General features: G+C 37.7%; 1 protein-coding gene across 6 annotated transcripts in view; it reads right to left on the minus strand.

Moving 5' to 3' along the window:
- Positions 1-24,016, minus strand: part of REEP3 (receptor accessory protein 3) — a 104,833-nt gene that overhangs the window by 74,029 nt on the left and 6,788 nt on the right. The gene's annotated exons all lie outside the window — the stretch shown is intronic.

Below are 24,016 nucleotides of genomic sequence, written 5' to 3' on the forward strand. Positions count from 1 at the left end.
AATACCTGTATATTTTTAGTTCATTTATAGTTTATTTATTTTCTTTTGATGGAGAGGACAGTAGATACTACCTGAGGTCCTTACCCCTCACATCCTTATCCTTCCTTAACCTGTAGCTCTAGGTTTGTGGCTTATTGGGCCCGAGGAGGAATACCAACTCTTCCTCTGTTGGGGATTCGATCCTACCAAATCTCTGCCATCCTTAACAATACTACCTTGTGAATGCTACCTTACCAGAAGTGCCAACTCCTAGACTCTGGATATGGGATTTTTAGCTGTGCCACAGTGCTTGGGGCTTTTCAATTTAACTTATCCCCACCCCTACCTAAACTCAGAAATTTAGAGACTTCTAAGAAAAGAATTAACCTTAAGAACTGAATTGTAAATAAGAATTCCCAGGTCTGCTGTGTGTCCACCCACACTGCTGACACTAGATATAATCCCACAGTTAGCCATCTAGTTATATTTGATATATTCAAGCTAATTATTATAATTCACTTTGTAATTCCCTTTAGAACTTGGATACAATCAAAAGTATGAATTTCCATATTCCCAAACAATCTAGTACATCAGATTTACATCCAACATAAGATTCTTCACTTCTGTCACTGGATGGAGCTTTGATACCTCCTTCCCGTGGTATAATATTTCTCCCATCTGTAACCCAGTCCTGGTGGTTCTCCCTTGGTGAGAATACATGCATCCATCCTCTTGTTTTACTTTCAAACTCGTGGCCAATAACACATTTGGGCTCATGCCATCTCATCGGATTTACCGAACAGTTTCCCTTTCCCAAAACATTCCTCTGTGTCTACTGTCAGATCAATCTTTCTAATATACCTGCAGCACTGCCTCACTTAAAGACTTCACTAGTGGGCCTCCTCACCCCTTGCTGGCCAGCCCCCTGTGGGAGTGCATCAGAATATAATTTGAAAAGCACTGCCTTATATAAACCATCTGTTCCAACATGGTTTCCTCAATATGCCTCTTGTATTTCAACTTCAATCCTGGGTTATGATTCTTAGCTGGAATGCCTCCTTCCCTCCTCATCTTTCCTCTTCCCCACATGGATCATTCTAGCTTCCTCCCCTTTCTTATCTGTAAACTAACATTCCAACGAGAAACATTTACTTAACTGGTCAATTCCAGTAAACATATATGGTGGTTTCAGAATTGCTAACCATATACATTCATGGTATACAACTTTATCAACTACAGTAGTATCATGTACGGGTCTTTTTGAGTTTAGTCTTACAGATTCCAATCATTTCCAAAGTTACTTAGATCAGTAGCTTTTCTCTCTATTCTCCTTGACAATGTCACCCAAACTGGAGTGAAGTGGTGTCATCATAGCTTATTGCGGCCTCAAAATCTGGGCTGAAGGGATCCTCCTGCCTCAGCCTCCTGAGCAGCTAGGATGACAGGCGAGCGCCACCATGGCTAGCTAACTTTTAACATTTTTGTAAAGATGGGGTCTCACTATGTTGTCTGGGCTGGTTTCCAACTCCTGGGCTCAAGTCATCCACTAGCCTTGGCCTCCAAAAGTGTTGGGATTACAGGCGTGAGCCACCACACCTGGCTGTTCTTTCTTTCTCTCTCTCCCCACTCCACACCCCTGCCTTCTATGGGATAAATGAGACACAGTTTTTTATTTCTTTGGTTTCTAGCTTTATGCTATTAGACTACCTACACTGGGTCAGTCCTTGGTGTTGCTTTTTGCCCCACATGCCCCATGAGAACATGAAAACCAAAATGTCAAGGTCATCAGGTTTCAGGAAATGTCCTTAGATGAAAGGTGGCTTTAGTGCTCTGTTTACCTTTCTTGGCCTTTGGTCTCTGAGTAAGCGTACTTTTTAATAAACTCAATGGTGCATTAAAACAAAACAAAACAAAACAAAAAAACAACTCGAAAGGCATTTATTTTGACTCTTACAAGAGATCACCATCAAACATTTCCAGTTCTGAGAACTTACATGTAACAGTAGTATATTTATTATACAATATTCATTAGTTCTAAAGTTTTTGGTTGACCATGTAATCAAGTAGTATTTGATTCTCATTTTGTTTATACAAAAACTCGTGGTCTGAATGGCTTCCCTGACTGGTGCACTGAAAAAGTATAATTAAATAAATATTTTAGCTAGCATTTTTTTTTTTCAATGGGAGGGCCCATCGCAGTTACATTTTTGTTAATTTTGCTGCAAATAAACCCCTAAAACCTGTTCTTTAAATTTTCAGCAGCTTTGTTCTAAAAAAGGACAATCAGAAATATCCATAAGGTAAAAGAAAATCAGTTTCTCATTAGGCATTTCTGGGAACAGAGGAAATAAAACAGAGGTATAGGAGTTCCCTATACTTGATGTGAATTATGTAAATTAATCACCTAAACTACTGCTTATGCAGGGGAGTGTCTAATGTTCTTTGATGCTTATGGTAAAAAGGCTTTTCTTTAAATGGTAATTGCATGTTCAAGAATAGATTTTTTTTCTCTTTAAATGTACCATAGTTCAATTTTTAGGCCAAATTTGAACAATCTCAATCTCTATTCAATTCTAAAGATTTAATAGTACAAAATAAAAACTCAGGAAGCTCTAATTCTTTCCCCAAAGATATATAAAGAGAATGGAAATGTGGTTCAGCATTACATAATGTTGCCACCCACTCCAGAAACAGAAATGAGTGCCTAGCAACAGTAAAGGGTCATCTCAGGAGAGTGCAGATTGCTCATTGGAGCATTCTAAACACAGATGCTTTTCTATCCTTATCACTTCCAGTCCCCGCTGAACACAGGCTGGTTACCTTGGATCCCAGTGCCATCTCATGAAAATCTTCATCTTATGACAATCAATAAGTGACACTCAGGGCAGCCTCTACCTTTAGATTACATCCTTGGGAAAAAAGTCAAAATAGATTTTGAAACATTAGAAGAAAATAGGCATTCTTTGTACAGAATTGTCTCAGTGTCCTTCTTCCCTGGTGATATTTATTTTAAAACATGAGTTGTTAGTTTTTGTAGTGGTATTTTTCTGACCTCATTCTCTATTCCACAGGTTTTAGCTGCAAGGCTGAGGCATCCAATTTTTAATAAAGAGGTCATGCATGAGCGTGAGTGTGCCCAATATTATTTGATGCATATGGTAGAAGAGCTTTTCTTAAAATAGTAATCTCATCTTCAAGAATAAATTTTTATTCTCTTTAAATGTACAACCATTCACATTTTAGGCTAAATTTGAACAATCTTGATTCCTATGCAATCCTAAAGGTGTGGTGGTACAAATAAAGGCCCAGGAAACTCTAGTTCTTTCCTCAAAGATATAAAAAGAGGATAGAAATGTGGTCCAGCATTACATAATGTTGCCACACTCCAGTAAAAGAAGTGAGAGCACCTTTTCCTATGTTTCTTGGCTATTTGTATGCACCCCACCCCTTTTTGGGTGTGAAGCATCTTGTCCATTTTTCTTTCTATATTTTGAATATGAGCCATTTCTTGCACTTACATGTTATTTTCTCCCATTCTGGCTTCTTTTTTCACTCTCAATGGTGTCTTTGATGAAGAGAAGTGCTTAATTTTAGTGTTTTCCAATTTGTCATTATCAGTCTTTTCCTTTATGATTAATGCTTTTCTGTGTCATGTTTAAGGTTGTTTTTGGTTATCTTAAAGTCGTGAAGAATTGGCCAGGTGTGGTGACTCATGCCTGTAATCCCCGCACTTTGGGAGGCCGAGGCGGGCAGGTCACGAGGTCAGGAGTTTGAGACCAGCCTGGCCAACAATGGTGAAACCCCGTCTTTACTAAAAGTACAAAAATTAGCTAGGCGTGGTAGTGGGAGCCTGTAATCCCAGCTACTTGGGAGGCTGACACAGGAGAATCACTTGAAACTGGGAGGCGGACGTGGCAGTGAGCTGAGATCGCACCACTGTGCTCCAGCCTGGGTGAAAGAGCGAAACTCTGTCTCAAAAAAAAAAAAAAAAAAAAGTCATGAAGAAATTTTCTATATTATCTTTGAGAAGTTTTATTGTTATCTGTGATCTGATTAGAATTTATTTTTTGTGTTTGGTCTGAGATAGGTGACTATGATTCTGCAAGTGATGGATATCCAATTGACACACAATCATAATTGCGAACAGCAATCTTCCCCCAATGCTATGTAGTGCTACCTTTGTGATAAGACAAATGACTGTATATGATTGTATATGTATGGGTCACTTTCTAGACTCTATGTTTTTTATTGATTATGTGTCCATCCTTGACCCAATACCATGTTGTCGTAATTACTGTAGTTTTACAATAAATCTTGATATAAGTAACTTATCCCACTACTAATACCTGTATGGCATCCTAGAATTTTGTTCTTTGCTCTTCTACTTCAAGATTGTCTTGACTATTCTTGGCCCTCTGCATTTCCATATACATTTTATAAATAACTTGTCCATTTTCTTCTCTTCTCTAGGTATACTTACTCCCAACTTCATGAACTCAATGAGGTTTCTTCACTTTGAATATTCACAGCCAATCTGTCAAACAATCTTATGGGTTCTATTTTTAAAATGAATCTAGCATCTGACCACTGCTACCAGCCTGGTCCAAGTCACCACTCACTACTCACCACTACTCGCTGGTTTATTAATATAGCCTCTTAACTGGTTTCCAAGCTTCCATCTTTGCTTTGATACAGGCTGTTCTCCATAGTAGAGCTTTTAAAACATAAAATCTGATAATGTCACTTCTCTGCTCAGAACACTGCAACAGCTTGCCACCTCACTCAGAGTCAGTTCCAGTGTCTTTAACAATGGCTTGCACCTCTGGTCACACTACTCTGCTCCAGCCACAATGAACTCTATGTGATAAGTACAGACCTGTCTTAGGGTTTACACTAGGCTGGCTTCCTTCCTGGGATGCTCTTCCCCAGAATCCGTGTGGCTAATGTCTTCACCTTTAATTCTCTGTTCAAATCTCCAGTTCTCAGAAGCTTTCCCCAACCACCTTATTTAAAATTACAAGTTACCCCCGAGACTAAATGAAAATTTGATTCCAAACAAAATGCTTTACCTTCAACAGAAATGTAACACCATAAAGTTGAGGCCGGGCGCAGTGGCTCATGCCTGTAATCCCAGCACTTTGTGAGGCCAACGTGGGCGGATCACGAGGTCAGGAGTTCAAGACCTGCCTGGCCAATATGGTGAAACCCTGTCTCTACCAAAAATACAAAAATTTACTGGGTGTGGTGGCTCATGCCTATAGTCCCAGCTACTTGGGAGGCTGAGGCAGAAGAATCACTTGAACCCAGGAGGCAGAGGTTGCAGTGAACCGAGATCGTGCCACTGCACTCCAGCCTGGGCAAGAGAGCAAGACTCCATCTCAAAAAAAAAAAAAAAAAAAAAAAAAGAAGTTGGCCGGGCGCAGTGGCTCACGCCTGTAATCCCAGCACTTTGGGAGGCCGAGGCGGGTAGATCATAAGGTCAAGAGATCGAGATCATCCTGGCCAACATGGTGAAACCCTGTCTCTATTAAAAATACAAAAATTAGCTGAGCGTGGTGGCGGGTGCCTGTAGTACCAGCGAGGCTGAGGCAGAAGAATCGCTTGAACCCGGGAGGCGGAGATTGCAGTGAGCCAAGACCGCACCACTGCACTCCAGCCTGGCGACAGAGCGAGATTCCATCAAAAAAAAAAAAAAAAAAGAAAAAGAAAAAGAAAAAGAAGTTCAAGTGTTCTATAATGCTGTAGGATGACTACAGTTAACAGTAATATATAGTTTCAAATAGGCAGAACTAAAATATTGAATATTCCCAGCACAAAGAAATGGTAAACATTTGAGATGATGGGTATGCTAATTACATTAATCTGTTCACTCTGTGTTATATGTATTAAAACATAAAAATACATTATGTAAATTTAAAAAATTAAATTTAAAACAAAGAAACAAGTATCCATAATCACCACAAACAATTTAAAAAGCAAAGTTTTTCATTTGCTTCACATAGCTAATTCTGTCTTCTCTGTATTTATTAAAAAATAAGATAGCCACAGAAATTAATCTAACCACAATAAATACCACAGAGTCGCAGACAATAACTTTTTTTGCTGGTCACAGAAACCACTGTTCCTTTGTTTTTTATTTTTCATTTTTAATGCATGAAGAAGAGCTATATAAATCAAATAGTCTTTGCTTTGGTGACATTTAATCCCTAATGCATATACATACGGGAGAACTGGGTCATCTTCTCAAAATCTTAACATAGGATATTTTTTTCCAATAGCAGTGTTACCAAATGTTACTTTAAAAACTTACTGCATATTATCCATACTAGAAAATATCTGTACTATATGTGCAAGTTATGAAGTCTAACAACAAAATGAACATATGTGAACCCAGTATCCAAATTAAAATGAAAGCAATGCCCTAATATCCCATCTACTTCTGTGTGTCTTCCTTATCTAAAGTGCTCTGTTCACCCTTTCCCCAACAACACACTTGCTGTTGTTTAAGCTCATCGTTCCTTCTCTAAACCTTTTCTTCCTCTCATGTTTGACACCTCCCACTCAAGGATCCAAGCCAGAAATCTGAAATTCCTTCCTCCTCCTCACACCCAATCATCAAGTTTTGTCAAATTCTCCCACCTCCCCTAAATCTCTTTCATATCTGTTCCCATGTCCCAAATACTTACTTCAGCCTTAATTCTGACCTTTCTTATTTTTCATGGGAACTGTCTGCCCTCATTCACTTTTCTTACACCCTCTGTTATATCAATCATCACTTAAAATATTTCAACGACCTTTCCTTGCTTTCTCATTAAAGAAAAATCCCCTCGTCAGGCTATGCACGTTAGACCAAATTGATCTAACTCCTCTGACTTCTCCAATTTTATCTTTTGCATCTCTGTGCTCCATTGATATTGAACTGCTTGATTTCTGAAAAGAGTCATATTATTTTTCTCTGCCTTGGCATATTTTGTTCCCTCCGACTGGGGACTTTTCACGAGGAAGATAATTTCAAAGATGAAATTGAAAGATCATTTTCTCTGGGAAAATATCTTTGCCTCCTCTAGGTGAGGAACCCTTTCTCCATGTTCTCATAACATTTTGTACATACTTGAAGTAGCAGTGTGACTTTGGGCAAGTTGTTAACCTTTCTGTGTCTGTTTGCTTTTCTGTAAAAACATAACAATAATAGTACGCATCTTTCTGTGAATATTAAATGTGTTAAACCATATAATAATGCCAGGCACATGGTACACATTTCACAAGTATTACTAGTATTATTGTCGTCAGACAATATTATGTTCACTGACTTTTCCATTTGTGGTCTTTCTACTGAGTATTCCTTTAAAACGGAAACTGTGCCATGCTTAGCTCTGCATCCCCGGGCCTGATACGTAGTAGGTATTCAATAAATATTTGCAGAAAGAAAAAAAGAAAAAAAAAATCCCTTTCTTTAGTGTGGATAGGAAGGCAGAACTGAATCTTTTGTACACACAATTTACCTGAGACTAGAAAATGAAAATGCGACAAAAGAAATGGACAAACTGCTAAATATTCTGACAGTTCTTTGACTTTCTTTTATGGTTTTAAAACAGAATAGCGAGACCTTGTCTCTAAAAAAAAAAAAAAATTGTGGGGCATGGTGGTGCATGTCTGTGATCCCAGCTATTCGGCAGTTTGAGTCAGAAGGATGGCTTGAGCCCAGGAGATGGCGGCTGTAGTGAGTCATAACTGTGCCACTGTACTTTAGCCTGGGCAACACAGCAAGACCTCCATGTCATAAAATAAATAAATAATTCCAAACAATACAAGTTTTCCATGTTATTAAAACATGAGAAAGATTAAAGAAAGTCAATGTAGAACAGAATTTGCATGTGAACAGATTTGTGAGAAATAATAAAATCATTATTATTTTAAGCCACTAAGTTATGGGGTGATTGTTACACAGCAATAGATAACTGAAAGCAGCAAGGAACTCCAGGTGGCCTTGGTGGTAGTGAGCACAGACTCCTGAGTTCACGGAAAGCCAGGGGTGAATCATTACTGCTGGATGAATGGCTGGGGAGGAGCACTGGGGTATAATAAAACATAGAGAAACGTGGCAGCAATATGGCACGAGGAGTAGCCAGAGAACAGAACTGCAGGGCTGCAGGATGCTACTCTGATGATACTTGTGGCATCCTGTACCTTGAACATGCCCAGACAGACATAGTAAAGAGCTGAGGTCTTACCTAAGTTAGACGTGTTAGAATTATTAATCTGTTAGACTTAGGGTCAAACTGTTAAAGTCACCTTACTTAAGGTCCACAAATTGGTATCTACATGATGTTAAGATGTGAAAAAACTGCAAAATATAAAAATTCCAGAAGTTTATTTTTTATCATATTTCATTTCTTTATAATTCTAATAATGTTCTTACAAAAGGATTGCAAGTCTGCAATACTGATTAGTGCCTTGCTGTAATGCAAACTGACTGTTTTAAAGGAACAAGGAGTGATAATATAATGCTGTATTTGTATACTTAATACAGAATTTATATAGATAATATACTTCTTTGTAGATAATATACTTCTTTGTATCATAAGGATATAAAGGATATTTATACAGAATATCACATTTGTGCCTTTCAGCAATGTCTGTGAGTTAATCAAGAACAGATGTGTCCTCATTTTAGAGATACAGTAAAGTCATACAACTACTTAGAATTAGTGATGTTGGGCAGGCGTGGTGGCTCACACCTGTAATCCCAGCACTTTGGGAGACAGAGGCAGGTGGATCACCTGAGCTCTGGGGTTCGAGACCAGCTGGCTGACATGGTGAAACTCTGTCTCTACTAAAAATACAAAAATTAGCCAAGCATGGTGTGTGTGCCTGTAATCCCAGCTACTAGAGGGGCTGAGGCAGGAGGATTGCTTGACCCTGGGAGGTGGAGGTTGCAGTGAGCTGAAATCATGCCACTGCACCCCAGCCTGGGCAACAGGTTCTGTCTCAGAAAAAACAGAAACAAAACCAAAAAGAAGTAGTGATGCCATTTATAGCAACTCTAATTAGGATAATGATGTGTTTTGCATTTTACGAAGCTCTAAATTCTGTAAACTAGAATATAACATAGAAATATTAGTAAGTTTTACCTTATGCATAAAAATGGAAATAATGTGAATTCTAAAAGTTGTTATAATTTCATAAAAACAATTTCAAAGTTGGCTGGAAGAAGGAATTGAATATTGCTTTCATCTCATTGCTATGGGCAGTGCCACTTTAACTGGAAAAAAGAAATATCGCCTATTCTTTGTTGAGGTATCTTTATTATCAGATCTTGAAGAATTTCAACTGCACGTAAAATGCTACTGGCTGACCTCTGAATAACAAACTAAGTACTCAGTTATTTCCTTAATATAACTGGAGAGTTTATTAACCTTAAAAAAAAACTTCTCTGGATAGAATAAGTATGTTAGAACAAAGGTCATCAATTTCTGTTCAGTGAATTGTATACTGGTTGATGCTTATACTTCTGTAGCTAATAAACACTGCTTATTTGGGTTTAAATGCTACCACTTTGTTTTTGTCCTAATATAGAATAGATGGAAACTTTATGCTTTTGTACTGTCTCATTTTCATCTGATTGTTCAAGAAAAATGAATTGTACCTAGTAAGCAAATTCTAGGGTTCTGTGGAAAATTTAGAATTATATGAACTATCTGAAAAGAGTCAATCACCCTTCTCTCCTCTTAAAAATAACTTTTAAAGGTTAAAGTCATATGGTTAGACACATGCTAATATTTCAGCTTGTTTTGTACACATACGCCATTCTAAGGCCAGCACTTAAAGATTTTAATCATGGTTGGTATGAAAGGTTGCGACTATAAAATAAAGGTACTGATAATTCTGAGGGAAGATGAATTAGAACTAGTCTTTAAATTATTTTATTTAGTTAAAAAATAACATGTTTTATGGCTTAAAATAAATGCTTTTAGTAGAAATGATTCATATTTATTACAGAAACACTATCGGAAAGAATAAAGAAATCTAAAACTCTCCCCTAGATCCACTGCCCAGAAATAATCAATGATAACATTTCATTATCTAATTTCATATTATTAGTAGAGAAAGATGATTGATAGACTACACAGAAATGGGATCTTAAAAATATATGTCACTTAAAATAATAATCCTTAAGCTGGGCATGGCGGTGTATGCCTGTTGTCTGAGCACTATGGGAGGCTGAGGTGGGAGGATGGCTTGAGACCAGGAGTTTGCCATCAGCCTAGGAGACAGAGTGAGACCTTGTCTATTTAAAAAAACAAAACAAAACAAAAAACCTTTAAATTACATTTTGCTTAAATTTAATAGACGATAAGTAAAACTGAAGGAATAAATAAATTGTACTTAATCAGTAAAAATGTCAGGGTCTAACATAATCTTTTAAGAAAAGGATTATGAAAGGTTGGTGTTCCAACTCTGAACAGCATCTGTCCTTCCGCTATGGAAGATAAAATTTGCCCTCAAGCATCCTTCCTCCCTTCTCCCTTCCCCCTCTTCTCCAGATTTTTATTACATATTATTTTTTAACCAAGATGTAGAACACATTCTAGTTTACAGTCTTAATACTATGGATACATTAAAAGGCATGAAATGATTTCAATTAAAAACAAACATAAAGCTCCACACTGACAAATTTTACAAATGATCTTTTCAAGGCAGCTTAAATGTGTACTGCTACAAATGTGCTGTACAGCCATCTCACAAATATGTTATTTTGCTGTTTGCTAGACTTTGTTCTCATACTAACTGGAAATATAAAATGCATTTCCAAGTTGAATTTCATGAGGTACTGTAGGGAATGTTGCAATAAAATCCAGACAGTCCATCTACTATATTCTTTTCTCCTAATACTTCTGTAATTCAATCTTAAAAGACCAACCAAGTTTGTCTGGAAAGATCACTTCCTTATAGGCCACTAATGTTGCTTATTGTTAAGCTTCAGATAATTTTTAGATGCTCAAATTTTCTTGTTTTAATATCATCAAGTCACTGAAAATCGAACCGAGAATATTTTACAATTTTTGTTGCCTTGTTTTAAAATGGTAACAATATTTGGCAGCTCAGCTCTGTGACTGTTTCCTGACACTACACTACTATTTCTCAAAAAATTACCAGGTTTTCTCTCATATCCTCTAGTGTAATGTTTTTCAACCCAATCACCTGGGGAATTTTTTTAGCAAAAAACCATGTCCAGGTGCCATCCCAGATCAATTAAATCAGAATCTTCGGCAGTGAAGTCTGAGAAAGGATTTTTAAAGCTTTTAAATATTGTTTAACACTTTGTAAGCTCTAATTCTACATGAAGAACCCAAAGCATCTCTATGACAATGGACAGTCTTAATTTATCATGTGTTCAGTAACAGTGAATATAATTTAACATTTTTTTAAAAGAGATGGGGTCTTGCTAGCCTTGCCCAGGCTGATCTCGAACTGCTAGACTCAAGAAAGCCTCCCGCCTCAGCCTCCCGAGTAGCTGGGACCATAGGTACACACCACTGTACCTGGATTCTTAAGATTTTCTAAGAGCTTAAAGTTACATGAAAAATATATGGTCTATCAACCATGTTTTTGAAATTAAATGACAGCATCAATTTTCAACATTGGTAAAGCTATAAAACTGTTCTGGCTCAAAGCTGTAATTGTAAATTATCCTATCTTACAAAATTCAAAGGGTCAATATGGTTAGAAAATTTTGCCTGTTTATCAGAAAGTTTTAGGATTGGCTTGAGAAATTAAATGTTAGTAAAACATAAGACCCTAATAAACCTATAGTAAAACAAGAACCTGGTTAGGACTAAAAGAAGTAAATGGTCACTGATTTCAGGGCCCATTTGTAGACTAGCATTCTTCACACACACAAAAAGGTGTTATTTAACCTAAAGTTGGCAATCTGTCGGTATTTCTGGGCAACTGTAGGAGTGCAGTACAGGTATAGATAACTTTTCAAGTGAAATCTAGTAAATTTAGTTACTCTGAATTCTTGAACTAGAAATCTTTATGAACAGATCTGCAAATCTACTAGTTAATGTCTCATGATTATGTTCTTGAGGGGCAGTGAGGCTGTGAATGTCCTCTACTGATAAAGTGAGTACAGCACATGGAATGACAAGGAAGCAAGGGGACAGTCTCACAAGCCAAATAAATCCTGGCTATCAGTAGGTGACAGATGTCTTAGCCAGATCACCCCCACAGCAATGTTGACCACATGGAAAACTCACCATTTAATAATGTTCATTTTCCTTATCTTTTTTTTTTTTTGAGATGGAGTCTTGCTCTCTCGCCCAGGCTGGAGTGCCGTGGCTTGATCTTGGCTCACTGCAACCTCTGCCTCCTGGGTTCAAGCAATTCTCCTGCCTCAGCCTCCCAAGTAGCTGGGATTACAGGCATGTGCCACCACACCCAGCCAATTTTTGCATTTTTAGTAGAGATGGGGTTTTGCCATGTTGGCCAGGCTGATCTCGAACTCCTGACCTCAGGTGTTCCACCCACCTTGGCCTCCCAAAGTGCCAGGATTACAGGTGTGAGCCACTGCACCCGGCCGATTTTCCTCACCTTATATAAATGACAGTCTGTGTGCATAAAGAATCAGAGCTACACATCAAGTATAAAATGTTAATATTAGATGTTATCTCCCACTGATAGGTTTAGAACCATCTAGATTCTGGGCTAATGTTATATTCTTTCTAATTGTGGGGAATTGCTCTGAAATAGAACTCAAAAATTTAAATTACTCTTATGTACGTATTACGGAGTTTCAAGCAATGTGACATTTTTGATCAGCTAAACTAACAAAATAGGCAAGAAATATCATTAAAAATATGAAGCAGAAGCTGTTGAGTGAAGAATATTATTCTACATTTCAATATCAACACTATCTCTTAGGCCTGTCTTAAACTGGAAGGAGCTATAGTGCAGGCACATTAATTTACACATTTTTTAGACATTGAGTTTCTTTTTATAGCAATATCCCATATATCAAATGAATAGACAAGAAAACAACTGTTACCTGAATAGACAAAAAAATCAGTGGTGGGGGGGGCGGGAAGAAAGCTTTTAAGTGGCTATCTATGTATTTACTTCCAGAACCTCAAAAATCCCTTGGGTAAATAAGAAATTGGACATTCTTCTTTGGATTCATACCAGCTTTGAGAAAAAGAAAGGACAAGAGACAGCCTGCCTGGCGATTTCATAGAGGTTTTGGCCTTCTGTTCACATACTCATCATGACAGGTGCAGCCCCTTCCCTGCCTCCATCTGTGGCCTGGCTCAGCACTGAAACTGGCCTCTACACCAGCAAGAAGCATATGGGCTGGGACAGGATCAGCCTCTCCTTTCCGTTGCTATCTGCTCCCTGCTTGTCTAAGCTCGCCCCTTTAGTTACTGTAGATATCTTGGTCCTGACGCACTGCAAGTGTGAAACATGTTTTTAATGTAATCATTGATCAAAGGAAAAGAATATATGACACACACTTCTAAGTTATGAAGCATAGTAAAATGAGCCCAGTGAATCCGGTATCCAACTTAAGAAGCAGAATATCAATTACCATTGTTCCAGATCCCTTTCCTCTCCCAGACTCCCAGAGCTAACCCCATCCTAAAATTTCTCATTATTGTCTTTTCCGAAAAATAGATTTGCTAAATATATATATGTATATATACATTATTAAAGTACACATTGTTCAGTTTTGCCTATGATAGGGCCTTTACAATGCTTTCATACCAAGGAGGTAATCATATCTGGCTTGCTTTTTTTTTTCTTTTTTTAAAAAACCACACACTATAACTTTCCTAACGGTCGTCTAAGTTGAGGCTTCTAAGTGGTAGTTCCTGTTGTATAATATTCCATTTTGTACATAAACCAATGTTTACTTACCAATTCTTCTGTCTGCGTAAACTATTATTTTTCATAGACTTTTGCTTTAAGAATTTTCCTATAAATATCTTTGCAAATGTCTCTTGATGCATATGCCAAATTTCTTTGATGGTATATAGCTAGTTGTGGAATTACTGGGTTATAGGGTATGTGAATGATTAACACTGTAAGTTAAGGCCAAATTGTTTTCCAAAGCAGTTCCAGCATCTTACTCTCCTACTGGCATCATGAAAAGAATCCTGTTGCTCTACACATCTTTGCCAACACTTGGTATTTTCAGACTTCTTAATTTTTGCAATCTAGTAAGTGTGAAATGGAATTTCAATGTGGTTATAATTTACATTTTCTTGAAAACTAATGAGTTTTGTCTATCTTTTTATATGTCTAGTTGCCATTGGCTTCCTCTTCTATGAGATACCAGTTCATTCGTCCACTTTTCTTTTTAGGTTATCTTTTTTTCTTACTGATTTTAAATAATTCTTTTTCTCTTCTGATTATTATCCTTTGTTAGTTATCTAACTATTGACAGTATGTAATATGTAACTATTGACAGTTTTTACTCTCATTGGGCAACAATTCTAGTGCTGGCTTCTCCCATTGCACCCTCCTTCCTTGCCCCAAGTTAGAAAGGAATTGAGAAAGCAGCAATATGAGTTTCTAATTAGCTTTTAAAATTCCATATCCTGAGGATATTTTAAATAATTTAGATACTTTTCACACAGACAGAGATAAAATTTTTATCAGGAATGGTGAATCTAATGGAAATGGACATTCAACCACCATTGTGGACAATGTAAACTGAATCTTGATAGGGTGATGATATGGGAGTGTACACATTTGATGAAACACATAGAAATTATTGTATATAAATTCTATCTCAACAAGGAGGACTTAAAATAACAGGTGTAAATTATAGCACATTAGGGTCTATGTCTGCAGCTAGACTGCCACATAGCTTTGCTACTTGGCAGCTGTGTGACCACTTTGGGCAAGTTATTTCACATTTCTAAGCCTGAGGTTTCTCATTGGTGAAATGAACACAACAGCAGTACCTGTATCATGATGATGGTTGTGAGACAGAAACAAATTAGTTTGAAACTGCTTAGAATAATGCTTGACACAGAATGAGCATCGGATACATGGTAGGCTATAAAACATGTAGACAAATATATCTGTTGCTTCCTCTATGGTTTGTTGTAGGGTCTAAAAAATTCTTCTCTACCAAGTTGTGATATTCTCTTACCTTTTCTTCCAAAAGTTTAAGCGCTGTAGTTTTTACACTTGGGCAGATAATACACTTACGATTTATTTTTGAGTCTGCTGTGTAGTAAAGATCTTTATTTTATTTTATTTTTTTCTGAGAGATAACCAATTATCCCAACGCTATTAAGTTAGCTATACTTTCCCATTGATTTTGAATTCTACCACTGTCATATCAGATTCCTTGCAAGCTTGGGTTAATTTCTGGATTTGTTATATGTTCTATTAAGTCTACTGTCAATCACAGCAACAATACTACACTGTCATTAATTCCTACATTATAATAAATTATGATATGTAATAGTAGAAGTCTTTATTCCTTGTTCTTCACAGTTGTCTTATTGATTCTGGGGCTTTTACTCTTTCGTATGAACTTTATAGGTAATTAGCCTATCAGGTTCCATGAAAACAACAATAAAAATCCTGTTGGAATTCCATTAAATTTAAAGACGTTTTAGGAGGACTGATAATCATTAATTAATATTGACCAATTAACATAAACTATACATTTATTCAGATATATCCTTTTATCTTTCAATCATGTTTTATACTTTATAGTTCTTTTCCCTCCAGTATTTTAGTCTGTCTTTTAACAGGAAGATATAATCTGTTGACATTTATTGTTATTATTGATATATTTGAACCCATTTCTACCATCTTTTTTTCCCGTTATATCTCTCTCACCTACTTGACCCCTTTATTTTGGCCTTCAGTATCTCTTTAGCCTCCTTTCCTCTCTTCTGTTAGTTTGGAAACAATAGATTATATTTCTAATCCGTAAAAATTGTTATTTTTCTTCACATGACAGAGACCATACCATTCTCTTCCTACTTTTATTGAGAATGAAGGAAAAAGAAAAACCCAGAGATAAAGGTGAGGAAAGAATAAAAGAGAGGCGAAGTGACAGTGATGGCATACTTTGAAGTGGGAGAGCATAATTGAAGTCCTCAAAGGAAAAAACTGACTGCTTTCCTTTCTCATACAGTTCCTGCCCTCATCACACACTTAAAAAGTGTGTCTAGGCAGTGTCACTTGCAGGGTTATAGGTCATTACATTTTCAGTATTTCCTTTATATTTCTCAGTCATTCAGGAACTCAAGGTCTCTGTTGTAACCATTACTCTTAAAATGGTTTACTAGCCTCTATTTTTCTGATCCCAGTTTTAAGTGAGCTATTTTAGTTAAAGCACTGTAAGAATTGGTCACCAGCAAAAATCTGAGGCAACTGGGTACAGATTTACAGAAAGACAATACAGCGGTATCTTAAACTTATAGGAAACCAATTGAAACAAGGCAGTATTTGCATCCCATTTACTACATAAAATATTCAAAACTGGTTGTAGTCGCTGATGCCTGTAATTCCATCACTTTGGGAGACCAAGGAAGGAGGATCACTTGAGGCCAGGAGTTCAAGAACAGTCTGGGTCACATAGCAAGGCCCTATCTCTACAAAAAATAAAAAATTAGCTGTGTGTGGTGGTGTGGGCCTACAATTCTAGCTACTTAGGAGGCGGAAGCAGGAGGATAGCTGGAGTCCAGGGATTTGAGGTTACAGTGAACTATGATTGTGCCACTGCACTCCAGCCTGAGCAACAGAGGGAGACCCTGTCTCTAAAAAACAAATAATAATAATAAAAAATAATACTTCAAGACATAAGATCTAGAAATTCTTAGGAATTATTTTGTCATAATAAGCATAATCTTTGCGGACAAAAAAGGTTTATTTCCAATGTAAATTTCTCATTTTTACTTGCAAGGAAAGATCAGATTTTTTTTAGAATATCTCTACACAGAACTTTCAGACTATTTTTCTCATATAACTTTATTTCACACCTTAATATTTTCAGGTTCTTTAAGTTCCAGGGCAGGCTCGGTGGGTCATGTCTGTAATCCCAGCACTTTGAGAGGCCGAGGTGGGCAGATCACCTTGAGGTCAGGAGTTTGAGACCAGCCTGGCCAACATGGTGAAACCCTTTCTCTACTAATGATACAAAAAATTAGCTGGCATGGTGGTGGGCGTCTGTAATCCCATCTACTCGAGAGGCTGAGGCAGGAGAGCTTCCTGAACCCAGGAGGCAGAGCTTGCAGTGAGCCGAGATCACGCCACTGCACTCCAGCCTGGGAGACAGAGCAAGACTCTGTCTCAAAAAAAAAAACAAAAAACAAAGAAGAGATTTACATACTTCTAAGGCTCTCTCATGTGGACTTACAGGTAGGTATATCTTTATAGAGTACTTTCATTCACTCACGATCCATTAAACATCCTAAAATCATTATCATTTCTATTTGCAAAATTAACTTAGGTACACAAAGTTAAAACAGAAAGTCCCTGTATTTCAGAAAACCAGAAAAATATATGGTTGATGAAAATTAATAGCTAAAAATATAATGCAAATAAAAAATACTGAATGAACAACTTGGAAGCATGTTCAGCAATACTGATACTGATCAGCTCCCTAAGCAGAAAATAAAGACCACAGCCACAAAGCAGTGAAGAACTGATCATGACAATAATGGTATCCATTAGGCAAGTATCACCAAATATTCTATTTTATTCCCATATCTGCACTTTCTTTATGTCAACTCTCAAGAATGACTAGGCTTGTGGTTCCTGTGGGCCTCTTCAAGGTTAAACAGAGTCAGTTTGCCCACTTCACAGTTTTGGTGAAAGTGCATTCCAAATTTTATCTCTGATCCACCATGGGAAACATAAAAGAAGTATAGTTTAAGATCTTCAACTAGGGTTCTACCCTACCTTTATGCCTCTAGTGATGTTTCTACCCTACCTTATGCCACTGCAATCATGAGGTTGGCAGTCTCAAAGTTGAACAATTTTAGATGTTATAAAGTTTTCCTCAATATATTGAATAAAACTGGCTTCCTTATAAGATCTACCTTTAACCTTGGTTTCACAATAACAGAAAAATCTGCCCCCTTCCCCATGTGATGACTCTAAAATTATATTAAGACAGTTAGTTTGTCAGACTTTTTTTCTCCTTTTCTTTTTTATGAGACAGGGTCTCCCTCTGTTGCCCAGGCTGGAGTATAGTGGCACGATCCTAGCTCACTGCAGCCTTTACCTCCTGGGCTCAACGGATCCTTCCACCTCAGCCTTCTGAGTAGCTGGGACTACAGGCGCATGCCATCATGCCCGGCTAATTTTTGTACTTTTTGTAGAGACAGGGTTTCACCATGTTGCCCAGGCTGGTCTGGAACTCCAGATTTTTTTTTTTTTTTTTTTTTTTTTTCCTGAGACGGAGTCTCCCTTAGTCGCCCAGGCTGGGCACGATCTCGGCTCACTGCAAGCTCCGCCTCCCGGGTTCACGCCATTCTCCTGCCTCAGCCTCCCGAGTAGCTGGGATTATAGGCGCCGGTCACCATGCCCGGCTAATGTTTTGTATTTTTAGTAGAGATGGGGTTTCACGGTGTTAGCCAGGATGGTCTCAATCTCCTGACCTCGTGATCCACCCGCCTCGGCCTCCCAGAGTGCTGGGATTACAGGCGTGTGCTACTGCGTCCGGCCTTTTTTCTCCTTTTCTAATCCAATCCCTAAAACTGTTCCTTGGCACGTTAATTTTCTCAGGATATGAAAAAGAGATTGTTAGGGATTGAATTGTGCCCCCCTCCTCATCATGTATGTTGGGGACCTTACCCATTACAAGGTCAGGATGTGATCTTGTATTTGGAGATAGGGTCTTTACAGAGATAGTAATCAAGTTAAAATGAGCTAATTAGGGTGTCCAATATGACTAATTCAATATGACTTGTTCCCTCATTAACAAGAGAAAATTTGGACACAGAGACATGCACAAAGGGAGGACACCACGTGAAGATGAAGGGAGAGATCACGGTGATGCATCTACAACTCAAAGATGGCCAGCAAACCACCCGAGGCTCAGGGAGACCCACGAGCAGATTCTGCCCCACAGCCCTCAGGTTCAGAAGAAACCAATCCTGTCCACACCTTGGTCTTGGTTTCTAGACTCCAGAACTGTGAGACAATAAAAATCAGTTGTTTAAGCGACCCAGTTTGTCGTACTTGGCTGTATCAGCCCCACTCATACATTTCCTAGAAATGTGACATTATAAAAAGTTAATGAGGAGCTGGGCGCGGTGGCTCACGCCTGTAATCCTAGCACTTTGGGAGGCCAAGGCGGGTGGATGGCAAGGTTAGGAGTTCAAGACCAGCCTGGCCAACATGGTGAAATCCTGTCTCTACTAAAAATACAAAAATTAGCTGGGCATGGTGGCACAACCTGTAGTCCCAGCTACTCGGGAGGCTGCGGCAAAATAATTGCTTGAACCCGGGAGGCAGGTGCCACTGCTCTCCAGCCTGGGCAAAAGAGCGAGACTCTGTCTCAAAAATAAATAAATAAAAATAAAAGGTTAATGAAATTTCCATAGCAGAATGCTTTGTTTGTGAAAATAATTCTTTCCTAAAATGAACACATCATTACTTGAAAGTGCTAATGCTCTCCGTATTAATATATCTGAATATTTCCTAAGATTATGTTTTGAATTATTGGTTAGCATAAACCTATTATGGTTATATTTGTCCTATGACTTTTATGACTTGCTTGATAGTTTTGATTCTGCAGAGTCAATTACGCTGTTGTTAAGAAAAGCAACATAGTGATAACCTTCAGCTCTGTATTTCAATCCTAATGTCTTAATAAATTCTAAGACCAGGAAAACTGTAACTTGTAAGTCATACTTCATTTACAGGCTAAAAAGTATAGAATATAGTACCTGATGTGCAGAATATATGAGTATAAAAAAAATTTTCAAAGTACTATATCAGTAGTTTTCATTAATTTTTAGAAATTCTCTGTAAACATGAAAATAGGAATTTTGAAATAATAAAAAAGATTGTGACAGATTGATCAGCAACAGTAATTTATTTTCTTCAAGTAGCAACAGTATTTTTATATAGAAAATTCTCAAGCCACAGCTATCCTAAGATACTTGTGAATTTCCAAATATCATTATAGAATTTCTCTCATAAAATACATAGAAGCAGCAAATAGAAAATAACAGCCATTTTCAGGTGGAGATGCTGGGCGGACTATATCTTGTAAGGGATCACTTCAACAGAACTCTGTGATGATGAAAATGTTCTATTTTTATTCTGCCCAGCAAGGTAGCACAGAATAAGATAAGCATTCACATAGCTACTGAGCACTTGAAATGTGGCTAGTGTATTGAGAAATTTAATTTTTTTAAATTTACATTTAAATAGCCACAAGTAACCATATGGGACAGTACAGTTTTAAGCCTCATGCCCTCTCCATATATTTATTTTCTTCCCTTTTTACTCAGCACAGTGGTTCCCAACCAGTGGCAGTTTTGCCCACTAGGTGACATATGTCAATTCCATATCTGGAGCCATTTTTGGCTGTCATAACTGGAGGATACTGCTAAACATACCACAATGCATAGGACAGTCTCTCACAACAGAGAATTATCCACTCAAAAATATGAATAATGCTGAGGTCAAGAAACTGTGACATATTAAAAGGATCTTCAATGAAATGAAAAGTACTTTGAAAATAATTATGAATGGCTATATAACATTCTAACGTTAGCTGGTCTACTCATTACATAAAATAATCTCTAACCACTGTTGGATAATTCCATCCTGATTGCTACTGTTTTCCTTGTTCACAGTATTTTAGTGAGTATGCCATCTCGTCTGACTTTCAGTCATAGTTGCCTCTGTAAATATAACAACATGACCGAAACTGGTAAATTTACTTCAGTAATAGGGATAAGTATGCATAAAGCCTTAACAGTTAAGTTTTGTAAACATGAAAAATTTTATAACAAAAATTTTTATCTTTAACCTCATTTATCTCAAAAGTTGTATGAAAGGATTAGTTTAGTGCAAATGTGTAATCAATGACATAAAAGTAAGCTCATGTTCTGTTATGAATCAACAGTAATCTTTTTCCATGAAATGATCAAAACAATAATATACTTCTTTTAAGATATTTAAAATACTCATTTATGCCACTGTTGTTGTAATATACCATTTATTTGAACAGTTTCATCTATACCAAAAGTAAAGAATATAAAAATCTCCATCCTAAAAGGGTTTAAAATACAGTGGAAAAAGAAATAGCTAACAGAGCAGCAGTAACAAAAAATGGACAAAAGCAAATTGTTTCTGAAATGCAGGCTAATAAAGGAATCTTGTTGGAAGTTCTAGCCCATGCAGTGAAAACAAGACCCAATAGTTTAGAATGTGTTTTCTTTCTTAATGAAAGAAGACAGAAAAGATGACCTCTTACAGGACATTTCCTACATATATTTTTTAAATGTCAACTTTTCAATTTTCTTAAAAACATCATTGTTCCTATTTACCTTATTTCTCATTGTCTAACAGCAATGTAAATATCTTATTCTTAGATACAACTCATGAACACATAAGCTATTCACATATGGATCTCATAAAAAATGGTAAAGACAAAATCTACCTTAACCTAATTGAAAGAAAATATTTTAGATATCATTGAGATTTTATAACCAGTTAAAAAATTTAAAGCACATATAAAGGAAGAAAAATATCACTCATATAATTGTGACTGCCCTCAAACTTCCATAAAGATTTAAAAATTAGGATGTTTTTCATTAATCCTATCATAAACTTAACAAACATATACCCTAACAAATGGTATATTCTCTTGCTATATTATAGCAAAGATGAATATAAAAATGACATTCGTCAGGGTGCGATGGCTCACGCCTGTAATCTCAGCACTTTGGGAGGCCAACGCAGGTGGATCACCTGAGGTCAGGAGTTCGAGACCAGCCTGGCCAACATGGTGAAACTCCGTCTCTACTAAAAATACAAAAATTAGCTGGGCATGGTGGTGGCCACCTGTAATCCCAGCTACTTGGGAGGCTGAGGTAGGAGAATTGCTTGAACCCAGGAGGTGGAGGTTGCATTGAGCCAAGATCGCACCATTGCATGCCAGCCTGGGCAACAAGAGCGAAACTCAGTCTCAAAAAAAAAAAAGACATTCATGGCTGGGGCAGTGGCTCAAACCTGTAATCCCAGCACTTTGGGAGGCCAAGGTGGTAGGAATGCTTGAGGTCAGGAGTTAGAGACCAGCCTGGGTAATATAGCAAGATGCCCATCTATACAAAAGTAAAACAAAAAAATTAGCTGGGTGTGGTAGCGCATGCCTCTAGTCCTGGCTACCTGGGAGGCTGAGGTAGGAGGATTGCTTGAGCTCAGGAGTTTGAGGCTCCAGTGAACTAGGATCATGTCACTGCACTGAACTCCAGCCTGGGTGACAGAGTGAAACCCTGTCTCTAAAATCAATAAATTAAATAAATACAAGAATGACATTCACTTCCAGTCATATTATTCTATTTTCTTTCCTATATTTGTTAAGGTATCCAATCCTACTTCCCTATCCATCTCCAAAACAATTTTAGCTAGGTTACCAAGGCTGAAAGAGGTTGTTTTTAGTAACAGTACAAATGCAGAGGCTTTTCTCTTTTCCCTATCTGGAATAAGTGTGTCTGGAAAGAGGCTCATTAGTGAAAAAAACTTTTATTCAATGCTGCAATCCTTTCAGTCTCTCTTTCCAAATAATTCATTCACTGCAGCTTTCATGAGAAAAATTAATTGTGAAATAAGCTCTGGAGGAGGGAAAAAAGGCAGTCCCCAAATTCATGAGGCATAATATTTACTATCAATAGTTCTGTAATTTATAGTTCACATTCATTATTTTCATTCTCTTACTGCAGAAAATATTCATTGAGCTTCTTTTGTGTGCAATGAACATATCAGAGAAAAGGCCTCCCTCATGGAGACTATTTTCTAGTTGGAGAAGACAGATGATAGATTAAAGAAGTGAAGTACCAAATACTACAGACAACGGAGCAGGGAAGGAAAGCATGAGTGCTGGTGTCACTGAGAAAGCGAACACCTGAAGGAAGCGAGGGAATGAGGCAGGACGGTATCAGTGGGAAGTGCACTGAGGCAGGGGCCATCAAGTGCCCAGGCTCTCAGGTAAGAAGTGTGTTAGAGGAGTCCAGAGACCACTGTGGCTGGAGTTAACGGCAGCGGGCAGGTGGAGACAAAGGTTTGAGATGGAAAAAAAGTCCAGATCATTTCCTGTTTGTAGACTATCATAAGGACTTGGCTTCCCTGAGTGAGGAAGGAAGTCATCAGAGGGTTGTAAGCAGATGAGTCACGTGACTTGACCTGGGTTTCAACAGGACTATTTTGGCTGCTGTGGAGGAGGGACAAGGGCAGACACAGGAAGCTATGCTACTACAACATATTTCAGAGATGATGTTGGCTTGGACTAGAATGGTATATGTAAAAGTGGTGAGTACAGGATCTATTTTGAAAGCAGAGTCAACAAGATTTGTGGATTCAATGCAGGGAACTAGAGAAAGAGAGGAATCAAGGATGGTATGATCCCAAGGTCTTTGGCCTGAGCTGCTAGAAGGTGGAGCTGCCATTAACAGAGTAGGGGAAGGCTGCCAGAGGAGCCAGATGGGGAAGGAAGCTCAAGAGCCTAGTTTTGGATGTCTTAAGTTCGGCCTGACTTTCAGGTGTTTCCAAGTGGAATGAAGAACGCAGCTGAAAATATGATCACAGAGTTCAGCAGAGAGATCTGGGTTGGAAATGTAAATTAATGGGAATCCTTAAAGGACTACAAATAGAAAAGAGAAAATGGTCTAAGGACTGATCCCCTTGACATGCCAACTTTAACAACTTCAAGAAGTCAGGGAACGTGGAGAAATGTGCCAGGTAGGCTGAGAAGGGAGTGGCCGGTGAGTTACAAAGAAAACAAAAAAAAGCAAGGTTTCTTGGAAACCAAGTGAAGAAAATACTTCAAGGA

This window comes from Macaca fascicularis, chromosome 9 (genome assembly GCF_037993035.2).
Source record: "Macaca fascicularis isolate 582-1 chromosome 9, T2T-MFA8v1.1".
Taxonomy (NCBI): Eukaryota; Metazoa; Chordata; class Mammalia; order Primates; family Cercopithecidae; genus Macaca; species Macaca fascicularis.